At 38.8% G+C, this 12216-nt stretch overlaps 2 protein-coding genes across 9 annotated transcripts in view; one reads left to right on the top strand and one right to left on the bottom strand.

Annotated features, from left to right (window-relative positions):
• DNTT (DNA nucleotidylexotransferase) overlaps positions 1-12216 on the top strand; it is a 164406-nt gene that overhangs the window by 19533 nt on the left and 132657 nt on the right. The window contains exon 1 of one of the 2 annotated variants that reach the window (XM_048310460.1): positions 2163-2421. The exons of the other annotated variant lie outside the window; for it this stretch is intronic. The gene's annotated coding sequence lies outside the window, so the exon portion shown is untranslated. Of the gene's footprint in view, positions 1-2162; positions 2422-12216 lie in introns of those variants that run through there. 2 annotated transcript variants of the gene reach the window in all.
• BLNK (B cell linker) overlaps positions 1-12216 on the bottom strand; it is a 94914-nt gene that overhangs the window by 64074 nt on the left and 18624 nt on the right. The window lies entirely within an intron of this gene.

Here is a 12216-nt window from a genome sequence, read left to right as displayed (position 1 = left end):
TTATTTAACCTCATGTTTGGTCTGTTTTGGTTCTAAAGTTCTGCATGACTTCTCAACCCATGAAAAGCTGGTGATAAAAAAGAAATAGAATTTGTAGTGTTCTACCTTGGCACATAAAGTGCCCATTCTAGTGCTGAACAAGCTAATTCAGGTACTGGAAACAGTTTCACCAAATGATTTCAATGGTTTGTGTAGTTCTATATACCTTTCACCTCAATGTGAATGAGGAGTTCATGCACTGCTTTTGATGTTCAAGCTAGTGTGCAGCTTGCAGTCAAACTTCTTAAGTCAGAGTTTTAAGTTAGTCTAAATTAAACCCTTTTTTAACTATGGATTTTTCTTTAGTGCAAAATTTCCAGTAAAGTCTTAGGATTGTACCAAGATGTGGGATTACGTGTTTTCAGTCCAGAAACCTTCTAATGCTAAAATTCCCCCTTTTTCAGTTTAGATTTCAGCAGAGGATAGGTCAGGCTGAAAATACGTCCATTTAATAGATGCAATTCTAACCATCCATCTGTTTCTGTGTTGGGAAGAGCAAATTAGTTTGTGTATTTTTTGACACTTCCTAGGCAGACCTACAGTGGATGTGAAATCTCTGAAATAGATACTTTCCAGTGAACTCAGTGATATTGAGTTCACTGTAATATGACTGGTGTTTGCCCAGACCTATCTGTTTTTTCTGAATAATGCCCCAGCCATCAGTCCCAAACCATTTTGCCTTTTCTCTCACCATCTCATCAGCATGATAGATGAGTTTGTATCAGGCATACAAATGGAGACACTAATAATAAGTGTATGAGAGAAGATCAAGTGGAGAACATACACATGCTCAGAGAAAACATATTTCCTCAGTCTATATTTAAATTCTAGTGAATCTCTGCATTTCTCTGACATATTTGTTGTGAAAATATGCCATTTCAGACAGTAGAGAACCCCCTACATTTAATACTTAGCCTGTAATTATACTGTAACAGAAAGCAGCTGCATATCTACATGTAGTGGGTATGGTAATTAGCAGATGATCCAGCAGATCTGAAATCACCAAATTCCTGGGGAAATTTAAACTGTATTGAGCTGTGTGATTGCCATACAGGCCCATCTGGGCTCGTTTGGGCTTCATCAGCTGTAGTGATGACTCACCAAATTGCCGCTGCATATCAATGACCAGCCGGAATAGGGCCATTTCCTCACCACCTCTTGTACTTTTTCAGTAAGAGGTGGAGGCAGCTATGCTTTTTGTTGTAAAGGTTTGATTCTTGCTCACTCCCTTTTCTTTGCAAAACAGAGCATTTAAACCTTTACTTTGTGTGTCTGAAGATTGCTGGGGTATAGTGGCTTGGTGATTTCAGAGAAATATCTTGTGTAACTTTCAATCCTTCCAAGATGCTGTTTGCGAATGTGCTGCCTAAGCCCAGCCGCCTTTCCACACAGGCAAGTGCTGTGTGTATGGTCACATGGAGCCGTTTTTAAACTTGCAATGGAGCTTGGTAGAGAACGAAGCTATGGATCTAAGCAATTCCTTTACTGGGGAATTTTTTTATTGAGAGTTTTAACTTTTTTCTCCCCCTCCTCTGGGACAGTCTTTAATGATGGGATTATGCTATGTGGCTCTCTGAGGTTTGAGATGATGGATCTCTGGGTCCAGCTGAAAGCTTTTTATTTTTTCCTTTAGTAAAATGCACTATTGATTGAAGGTAAGAGCTGCTGCTGCTCTGCAGCAGCAGAATTCTGGTCCTAGGAAAGGGTACAAAAATATCTTGCAAACTCAACAGTTTTGAAATTACATGGTAGGTTCTGTAGGAAGATGACTAATGCTTCCAGATTTTAATTAACCACTGCTTCTGTTGTTGGTTATGATATACGTTGTTAGTGATTCATATTGGCATGAATGGAATAAGTTGCAAATGAATATGTGTGATAAAGAAGAAGTTAAAGCAGTCTCTTTCCTGGAGGAATTTGAGTTGCCAAATATACAATGAGGAACTAAAGGGACAGAGTGTTCTTTAGTTTCATTTCCCCCCCTTTTTTCTGTTTTCTGTGTTTTGGTTTTTATGTTTATGGTTTCATATTAGAGCACAATTTAGAAAGCATATAAAAAAATCTGTTCTCTTCTAGCCTGCTGTTGATTTCCTCATTTCTGCTGGCTGCTTCATTCACCCAACATCAATTTTCTCAGTAACTCACTTAGCTCAGTAGCTCAGAGTAACCAAAATTCCTAGCTTGCAGATCGAGCCAACCAGCTTTGTTCTGCAGACAGCATCCTGGAGCGAGAGAAATGCTGTAGTAGTGCAAATGTTTGAGGTGTGTCTTTTGCTCCTTTACTTGCAGAAGCATATCTTGGACCTGAGCCTTTCCTGCTGTAGCTGCTTGCCACCATGGGTGCTGGCAAAGGAGACGCCTTGCATCAAAAGCAAAGAGAAGGTACAACCTGTGACGATCTGGAGCTGCAGACCCATAAATGGGTTTTGTGTATTTTCGTCTGGCTCGTGTGCATGGACTGTGCAGTACATGCAGAGTGATCTGGCATGTCTGAGGTGCTCTGCTTCAGTGCATGCGCTTGCAAGAGAGCAGCGTGTGTGCGGGTGGCTTACGTGCCTTGGCTGGGTGGGATTTAGGGCATTTTGCAGTCCTGGGGATGCCTGGTAGGCAGATAAGAGATAGCGAGTGTTGGTAGGAAGGTAAAAGGAATGGGGTAAAACGTTGCAACACAATACACAGCATATAGACCCCATCATTTGCCCCAGGCATAACACTTCTCTAAGGAAGGCTCTTAAGTCATGAACATTGCTGTCAGCAGTCATGGGACTTGATGTGTTTTGGATTCTGTGTTTGCTTTGGAGTTTTTTTGCCATGCTTTTACAGTTGCTGAGATCGTGCAGATGGATGGTTTCAGTGGAGTTGTTGCCTCAAAAAAGTTTTTGGATGTCTTTGGAGAAGGTTGTTGATAGAGTTGATTGCATGATGCAGTGTTTTGAAATTCATTGAAATACATCTTTCCCCTTCCTTCCTTTCCAGCCCTTTCTGGTAGGAAGGCACTTGTGTAAGATGGTTACAGCTGCAGGTGCAACGAATACCTTGAACAATCCAGGAGAGCTGTGAAGGATCAGTAGGAGCTTGAAGATGTCAGATTTTGATGTGAATGAGGGTGAGGGGATTCCTTTGACATTATGATAGACAAACATACTGTGTTGCTAGATAAACTGTCAATATCTGGGCAGTACAGCTGCATGTAAGGTGACAGTCTTGTCATTACCTTACAAAAATTCAGAGCTACATTCTGTAATGTTGCCAGTTCTGAGCATGGACAGCTTTGGAAGTGTTTGTTGCTTTTTGTGTGTGTATGCATATATTTGAATGTAATAATGTATACTGAATTTGACTTCCTCCTAATTTTCTTCAATAATTTTTCTTTGGGGGGAGGGATTAAAGACAGATTTGCTTGACAAAAAGCAATTTCATTTTGCTGTGATAAAGTAAATACATAATATAGAAGTTCTGTGTTCAGTATGACCAAGTTTGTGTTAAGACTAGTTAATGAAAACTGTTTTCAAGAAAAACACCTGGAAGGAGCTCCTTGATTAGGAGGAATGTACAACTGCATTTTTTACTTCTGAGAGACAGAGGTTTAGTGTATAAACAACAGCTATCTAAATTTAGGCAGTCAATGTAAGTAAAAATCTGAAAAATCATAAAATTTTAATAAGCCATATTAATGATATCCCTTATTAACTGGCATGGCAGCCTATCTGTAATTACTTTGGCATTTCTTAGTAAAAGTGTCCTTATGGAATATGAAAATATCTCTGGGAAATAAAAGTAAGATTTCAGTGCTGGCCTCTAGAGACACAACCTGAGCTATAGACTTTTGCCAGGTTATCTGGGAAAACCGGCCAGTGTCTCAGACTGAGTAAATAATGGAATAAATGCATAGAGGAAATTTTTATTTTTTTCTTAAATAAAGGAGATCTATGTCCCAAGGAGGTGGGGGAGAAGTGGAGAGAATGTAAATAAAATGTGAGATACTTAAAATTAAAGGTTAGTTCAGAAAGAATGACACAATAGAGAGCTGCTTCTATTGTGAACGAAGAATTACTGTTTTTAAGGGAATTGTCCATTTTAAAGTGTGTAAAACTGACATCTAGTGGCAGCAATAGCACTTTGTGTGCAAAGTGGCCTTATAGTGAGACCAGTTTGCATAGCAGATGAATGGATTTTAACTGTATTACATACTAAAATTGCAATTCTCTGTGCTTTATCTTGGTGTTACAGAGCACTTCCAACTAAATCTTGCTTATTTTAGTAATGTCTCATTTATATAATGCCAGGTTGTGGGTCACCTTTCTGAATGCACAGCCTCATGCTAGAGAACTGATGAACAGTTTCATTAGAGGAGAAAAGGTTGAAAGGGGCATGAGGCTTAAAAAAAAGGTGAGGGTAAGAGTTACAGAATTCCATCAAGGTCAGCTGGGAAACTGCTTGGCAGCTACCAATTTTTGACCTCTTATGAACAAACAGGGGAAGTCTGGCCTCAGAGCTGTGATGTGTTTCTCAGGTGTGGCATTACTCACAAGTGTAAGCTCCTCTGGGAGGGGAAACAGGACTTTATGACCAAAACTGAGATCTCACATGAATTCAGGCAAGATATGTAGGCTATGAATTGATAAAGCATATAGACATGTGATTAAATCATTCCCATGTTCGTTTGCTGAATCATGGTTAATATATTCATTTCTCATTCATATTTTTATTCAAAGGGCATTAAAAAAATATTTTTCTTTTCTGTTTTGTGTAGCTTGTGTTGCTCGTGTCTTTGAAGAAAAAATCCCTTGCTAAAACTCTGCAGGATGCCTGCCCCACTGAGGCTTTAATTTATCTTTGTCTCCAGTGCCATTATATACATAATGTATAAATTACTAATAACAAGCAAAGATATGCAAAAATGAAGTATCGATTATTTTAAAAACTATTTTTAAAAACATGGCTTAGGGGCACCTATAGTCATATACCTATACTCAAAGGGTGCAATTTAAAATGAACATAGAAAAATATAAAAGCATTATTCAAATCTATCTTCCAGATAATAAGATGAAAGACATCACCAATAGAAGACTGGGTGAAGACAAAGGCAAATCTGAAGGAAGAAGGGAAGTGAGTGTGCTTCAGTGAAAATGTAATTAGAAGTGTGGGGAAAAAAAATCATAGATTATTTTTTCTGGGTTAGCAGTTTGTGGCAAGAATTGCCAAATAATATTGGTCAATTTTTGATTGTAAGTGTTTCTTTTACAGTCTTCTCAGTTTATAATAACTGTTGCAAATATCTCAGAGATAAAAAATGTTGGTAGCATAATTCTAATGAAACATAACTGTGCAGTTTCAAGGCTGTGGTGAATCATATGCTGCCTCTATCATTCCATCTCTGTTACTTTCAAAACATGGTGAATCATATTTGTTGAACACAAATGTTGACATTCTGCAATGAGACTCAAGTCACAGTTATAGAAGTGGTATAAGAAACAGCAGCTGTCATTTCAGATAGGCAAGCCTGCTGCTTTAGTGGGAAAGCAGAGCCGAGCAGCAATCCTGTTTGCTTCAGAGCTGCTCTCTAAGGACAAGATTAGTTGTTAACAGTTGTGCCAGCCAGAGCTGGGAGATGGAATCTTATCTGTCCTGAGCCTGGTAATCCACTGCAGGTGCTTAACAGTTGTAACATGCGTTTGACCTTTGGGGTCTGAGTGGGAGTGGTTGCAATGACATGAGGCCAATTGCTATGTGCAGAGTCGCTCTGACTTTGTCTGCACTCCCTGGGGCTTCTCCTTACCTCTTGGACACTGATGCCTTTCCAAAACTGTGGAAGCATAAGTCATGCTAGTAGCACCAGAATTGTTAATATACATGAGATCTCTAAGATTTCAGAGCAGCTGTCTCTGCACTTGGTTTATATAAACCCTTGCACAGTACAAACCGAGTTGTATTGGTAGCAAGGGAATGTATTCAGGACATGCTTGTTGTAAATAGGACTGCTGGGGTTGGGTTTCTTGGTCCACAGTGGATTTGTCATCCATGATGGAATGCTGCTGTTATTTTGTCCTCAGGCGGCATGCTTTTAGTTAAAAAACTGCCAATCTAATATTGTGTTACCAAGAGCTGTGTTCAGCATGTAATGGGAGTTTGAGATCTAGATGTTTCCCTTGCTGGAAGGAACAGTAGATTACTTCACATTCCTTAGGGCAGCTGGAAATACTTTATTACATTGATGGAGATCTGTCTGTAGTATTGCTGCTCTAACATTTCAAATCAAAACCAAAGGGTTTTTGGAATTTTTTGATAAGGTTTAATGTGCGTTGAGCTGTATGGTTCTGAGGAATCTGTGCTGCCTCACCTACCACTTTTTTTAGCTGTTGAGATGTTAGAAACCTGTTTTTTCCTTGACTGAAAGATGTTTTCTTTCAATAGTAGCTCAGTGAACCCCTGTGGTTAGCATTGTTCTGAGGAAGCTGCCTATTGCAATAGTACCATCTTACATTAAGAGCTCAGTGAAACATTAAACTAGTTGACCCTTTATTCTTATATGTGCTATGAGTGGGTTCACCTATGATTTATTTATGACCTAGGGTTTCCAACCTGTTGTATACCCCAGGAGCTGTTTGCTTATACTTGACTGTCCAAGACTTTTTGAACCTGTTTTATTCAATCTCACATGTGGAATGAATGGTCTTCTCCTTGAGAACTGGCTGCAGAAATAGCTTTGTTCTAAGACAGACAGTAAGGTTTGATTTGTAAAATAAATCAGTTTATATAGTGCATACAATGGGAAAGTTCATGTTATTTTTCCTGGAACATGATGCCCCCATTAGTGTTAGGCTGACCTGATGGAGAGATGAGAGGTTTCCAAGGTTCTTTCAAAAATATACTTTCTTCCTCACTGAGAGTGTAATGTTCTGTGGGCCAAGCTCCGTCTGTATTTGCATGTCCTTACTGAAAGGACATTTACTGGAACACAGAAAATAAAACCACTTCCCATATCTTTGTAGTAATGCACCACTATGTGCTTAAGCAAATTGAGTTTCAGTGTTTGAAAGAGGAAGGAAGTCACCACATATAGAAATAACTGTGACCACCAGAAATTCAGCCTCAGCAAAAAGCAGCAGAGCCTCTGCTGATGTAGGCTGCAAGATTAGTAAGACTGATTTGTTTTTGTGAGAAAAGAGAATTCAAAAGAGCCAGCTGAAATTCTTCTAGCAGAACCATTTATCTCTAAAAATGCTTCATCAATGAAAACAAATTGTTTTTCAGGGCTTCTTTCACTTCATTGATGATTAAGAATCTATAAAAACTTGGTAAAGTTGAATCAATTCATTTTCATGTTTTTTAATATAAGGTAAAAGACCCAAATGAGGCATGTAAGCATTACTGCATTAGTGGTTCCAAAGCACTTTATTTTTACTTTTATGTGAGGTTTGCAACTATTCCTTCTGAATCAGAGCAAAGGGAAATATTGTAGTGTCAAAAGTTCCATTTTTTGGCCACATCTAAGATTTTAGGCCTGGAAAATGTTTCCAGTCTGTAGTCAAAATGCCAAGAAACAGGACATGCTGCAGAAATGTCCTCAGTACAGAGGAGTCCTGCTGGAAGCAGACCTGGTGCTTTAAGAACTGACCTTTCTTCAGGACTCAGCCCAAGGTGTGAGTGCAATATGCTGTTGACCCAGCTTAATAATGACATAAAGCAGAATTGACACTGCCAGCTTCTGTTAATAATCTTGCCTTTGTCAGGGCTGAAACAGGTCTGAGGCCAGCTGCTGCTTCCAGCTACCTGATCCTGTTCCAGTAACTGCATGCAGGTGATTTGAGTCAAGTGGTGCCCTTCTGTGTCTAGCTTATGCTGTGAAAACAAAGACTGTCCCTTGGCTGTGTGGTTATGTGCAGTTTCTTTCTAGCTCCTCTTTCCTATTGGAATAATCTGGTTTTGCTATTTGGTATTTCCTTAAGTGAGCAGACATCTCTGCAGGTATGAAAAAGTCCCTTCAGTTAATCTAATTTGCTTACTAAGGGAATGGGAGGAGGCAGGAGCTAAAATGGTTGTGGTGGTGGTGTTTTAGTACTTGAATATTGAATTAGTAGGAAGAGTAATGTCTGTGAACAATGGCTGAGGCTGAGTCAGTGCAAGATGCTCTGTGCATTGCACTGAAATACAAAACTCAGTTTTCTGGGTACTAACTGTTTCCATCCTGCCCTCATGAGGGACACTGAAAATGACAACAGGAAACAGCATATCAGGAATCAATTCTCAGGTCACTGGTAGCTGAGACTGGCAAGGACTCTTCTTTCTTCGGGGAAGGGAAGTTATCATCTTAATGAACTGCAGTTATACAAGCCAAATAACTAAATACAGGTGCTCCCCAGGTGTGTCAGGCTGTTGGGAGCAGTGGGATCAATCTTGGAGAATCCCAGAAAGTGGGTGACATTGGACCTTCAGCTCTCCCCTGCTGGCCAAGGGCCTGGGAACTGTGCAGATGTGCTCCCTGCTGACACTGCCTGCAGAATCAGCTGCCTTTTGCTTTCCTGCATCTAGACAAAAACAATTAGAACAAGAAGTGCTGGGAAATAGCTGAGCCTGAAAAAGCTGTAGAGAAGGGGTATGAGAATCATCTCACCTCTCAGAGCAAATACTATGGCAGAAGCTGTCAGCAGCAGTTAAGCTGTAACAGCAGTCTTAAAATCAAAACCTATATATTCTTGAAAGATTAAGCAAGAACATCTGCATAATTGTAAGCACATTACATTTCATCAAGGGAACTAGAAGTAGCAAATCTTAATTATAAGAACAAATACTCTTGCTGAATCAGGAAACCAAATGTGACTTAGTACATGCCTGTCTACCCTAAACACTTTGATGGCTGGCTGTCTTCTCTTTAGAAATAAGCCACCTCATAAGCTCCTTGTGCATCTACATTGAAGAAACAATTTCAAATGCCCACACAGAAACGTGCTGAGCTACTTGACTTTGAAAGTTCTCCCTGCATAGTGGAATAGATTTGCTGTCCCTCCTTTGATACTGGTTTAGGGTTTTGAGGTAGGGCTTTAGTTCCACTGTTTAGATTTTAATAATCTCAGTGGTTATATCTATCCTATATAGGTACTCTTTAATTCACATAGTCACAAATATGTTGTGTATCTGTAGGCATCTTGAAAATGAGCACTTGATTTGCTTGATTCATATTACCTCAACCACAGCAAGCAACGTTATTAATAGTGAGTAATCACGGACTCCATCAGCAAGATCATGACTGCTGCATTTCAATGGCTGAAATAACTTTGTGAAAAGATAGACCTGAAGGTGCTGGCTGGCAGTCTTTACAAGTAGGACAAAATACTGTAATAGTGATAATTTAGGTAAGCAGCAGAGGTATCAAGATTGAGCACAATTAAGACCTCTTACTGTGAAGCACACATGCTAGGTCTGAGCTGCTGCAAGAACTCAGCCTTCACAACTGTTATGTGTTGAAAAGACCATCTGCCAGCAGTGCATGCAACATGTGGCCCTGGCTGAAACAGAAGAAACTATTTCTGCCCCTGGAGAAAAACAGCTACACGTGCCTATGTCTGTAAATGTCTTTACTCAAAGCATGAGCAAAATCTTTGTTGGGTCACAGCATGGTGAATGTGGATGAGGACTTCTAAGGTGGGGAGGAAGATAGGTATAGCACAGAGTGGTGACATGTCTCCTGGTCTGTGATAGAGAGCAGGGTGCTGCTTAGTGGTTTATGGCCGGGACAGCCCCAAATTTTGAGAGCCACATCTTGAAGGGGCAAAGCCAAAGGCTTGTACAGTATTAGTCAATGCTACCAGTGACACAAAGAGCTTTACGAACTTTCTCATTATGTAGTCGGTTACAAAGTGGTTAAGGATATTTGATTTAAACATCTGCTTTGTTTTTCTCAGTTTGGGAATTTGAAAGACAGCCTGTAGACAGAGCATTCCCTCCCCCATACCCCAATATCCTGTCGTTCTCGGATGCCATTAAATTTGTTAGTGTGCTTAAGTGGTTTAATTAAAGTCTTTTCTGGTTTAATGCAATCAACAATGTCTTCTGTCAGTGCAACATGTCTGGTCCTAATGAATGCTTCTGGGTGATAGATGTTGTGGGGATAGCTATCAAGGTGGAGAGTAACTTAATTTGAGAGGTTTGATTTCCTTTTACTTCAGCTGTCAAGACCTGAACAGATAGCATCAGTTAGAAAGAAGCAAAGGAAAAAGTGCTTTGAAAGTTTTTCACCTCCTTTGTTCTTATATGGAAATTTAAGGGTATAATGACCTATTTGTTAGGTGATGTATATCTATCTAATAGATGTTAAACTGTTAGACAATTTCAACAGGAAAAAGGACATCTAGTTTTGGATACAGGACTCATCATATTAGGTTGAAGTTATGGTGTTCATGTGCGTATATATTGCTTTACAGAGTATCAGTATGTAAGTGATACAGTATTTGTGTTTTTTATACTTCTATATTGCTGCTTGGTCTTTACACATGAACATTTATTTATTTGGATTTCATGCTAGATCTGCATATTTAATCAAGGTCCTGGGGTACCCAGCATGTGCATCTTTCCCTTCCCCCTCAGCGTGATGAATCTTCATAAATGAAAATATTGGTCTTTTTCTCTTTGACACTTCAAGTTAGCTAGTGAAGTCTGTCTATGTCTGAAGTTCTCAAACCTTTTAAGTATTCTGATTTTATAATCCTGCTGTTAGTACATTCAGCATTGATTTTATAGCATTAGATACTGTTCAGGAATGCAAGTGAAACAGACTTCCTTTTGGCTCATTCTAGAAGTGACCCAAGTTAACTGTGAGCAAGGCAATTAGTGTGGGTTATAAGAATGATGCCAAATGTCATGGCAATGACTCTTCCACTATATATAAACATACATGAATCTACTTTAGAGAGGACTTTTTCTACCCATTTGTAAAATTTAAATTACGGTAGTTAGCAAGCATGGCTCTTGAAGTGAAATAAATACCAGAATATGTATTTAAAGTGTCTAAAAATAAATATTTTGGTTTCAAGGCTTTATAAGTCAATGACCCAACATGCTGTTGACAACCAAGATTAAATGATTACAAGAAATTCCAAATTTCCCCTGACATACAGACACTGTTTCCTTTCCTGGCAGTTCATGAAATAACACTTGAATTTCAGTGTGCTGCCATTGGACCGTTTTGGAGCAGTATGTCTTTAAATCTATTAGCAAGCTTGTGCAGAGTTCAGAGTGTGAGGAGAAAAGAAAAGCAGCATGTTTTCTTTGAGAAAAGTTGAGCTTTGAAAGCAACTGGAAGTTTCGGAATGTTAAAATACAAACCAGCTGAGATATATTAATGGGCAAAGAGCAAGAGAAGAGGTCAAAACCGTTCATGCAAATATCTTTTCACATAATTTCAAAAATAAGCTCATTCCAGGAAAACAATACCCATATTTGTGAACAGTTCTAATATTAGTCTGTCATGATAATGGTATCTGAAAGCCAGCGATATTTATACTGGGATGAAAGCGACCAGCATGTTAACTTTAAATTGCTCTCCTAACCCCAGTTTCCTTGTGTGTGGGAGTATTTCTTTTTAGGAAAAAGGTCACTGTTGGTTAACTTTGTCTCTCCCTTTCTCACCCTCAAGCCATTGACTGATACTGAAATTTAGCTTACAGCAAGTATTTCTATTTTTACATTTAAATGCTTTAATCAAGGTTTTAAAGAAATGTATTGTGCAGAGTGACTGTCAGTGTTGTTTACATGAAGAAGCAAACTAGTAATTGTGTGAACATTGTGCACTAATATAAAAAACATATGCTGGTCTCTAAATGATTCGATGATTTGTGAAAGTCAAGAGGCAATAATGGATGATCATATTGCATAACAGCCATCCTTACAATTGGGCACATACGCTTGTAAAACACAAAAAGAACACAAAAAGAGAGAACATTTGAATTTTGATATATCAATTATCAACTGCTGACAAATTGTTTGTTTATTAGAAGTTAATCCCCCACTGTTAAAAGGTTTGTGATGAGTTCAATATCAATGTGAATCCAGCTCTTTTTAAATTGACCATGAGTAAAATAAAATAACTGTTTTGGATAAAACCAGTCAATTTTGATTACTTAAATTTCTTCATAGTTCAATAAATACTGCAAGTACTATTTTTTAGCATGGCTTTCCACA

Source organism: Corvus hawaiiensis, chromosome 8 (genome assembly GCF_020740725.1).
Source record: "Corvus hawaiiensis isolate bCorHaw1 chromosome 8, bCorHaw1.pri.cur, whole genome shotgun sequence".
NCBI lineage: Eukaryota > Metazoa > Chordata > Aves > Passeriformes > Corvidae > Corvus > Corvus hawaiiensis.
Note: the sequence above shows the minus strand (reverse complement) of the source record. Positions and strands in the feature narration are given on the sequence as shown.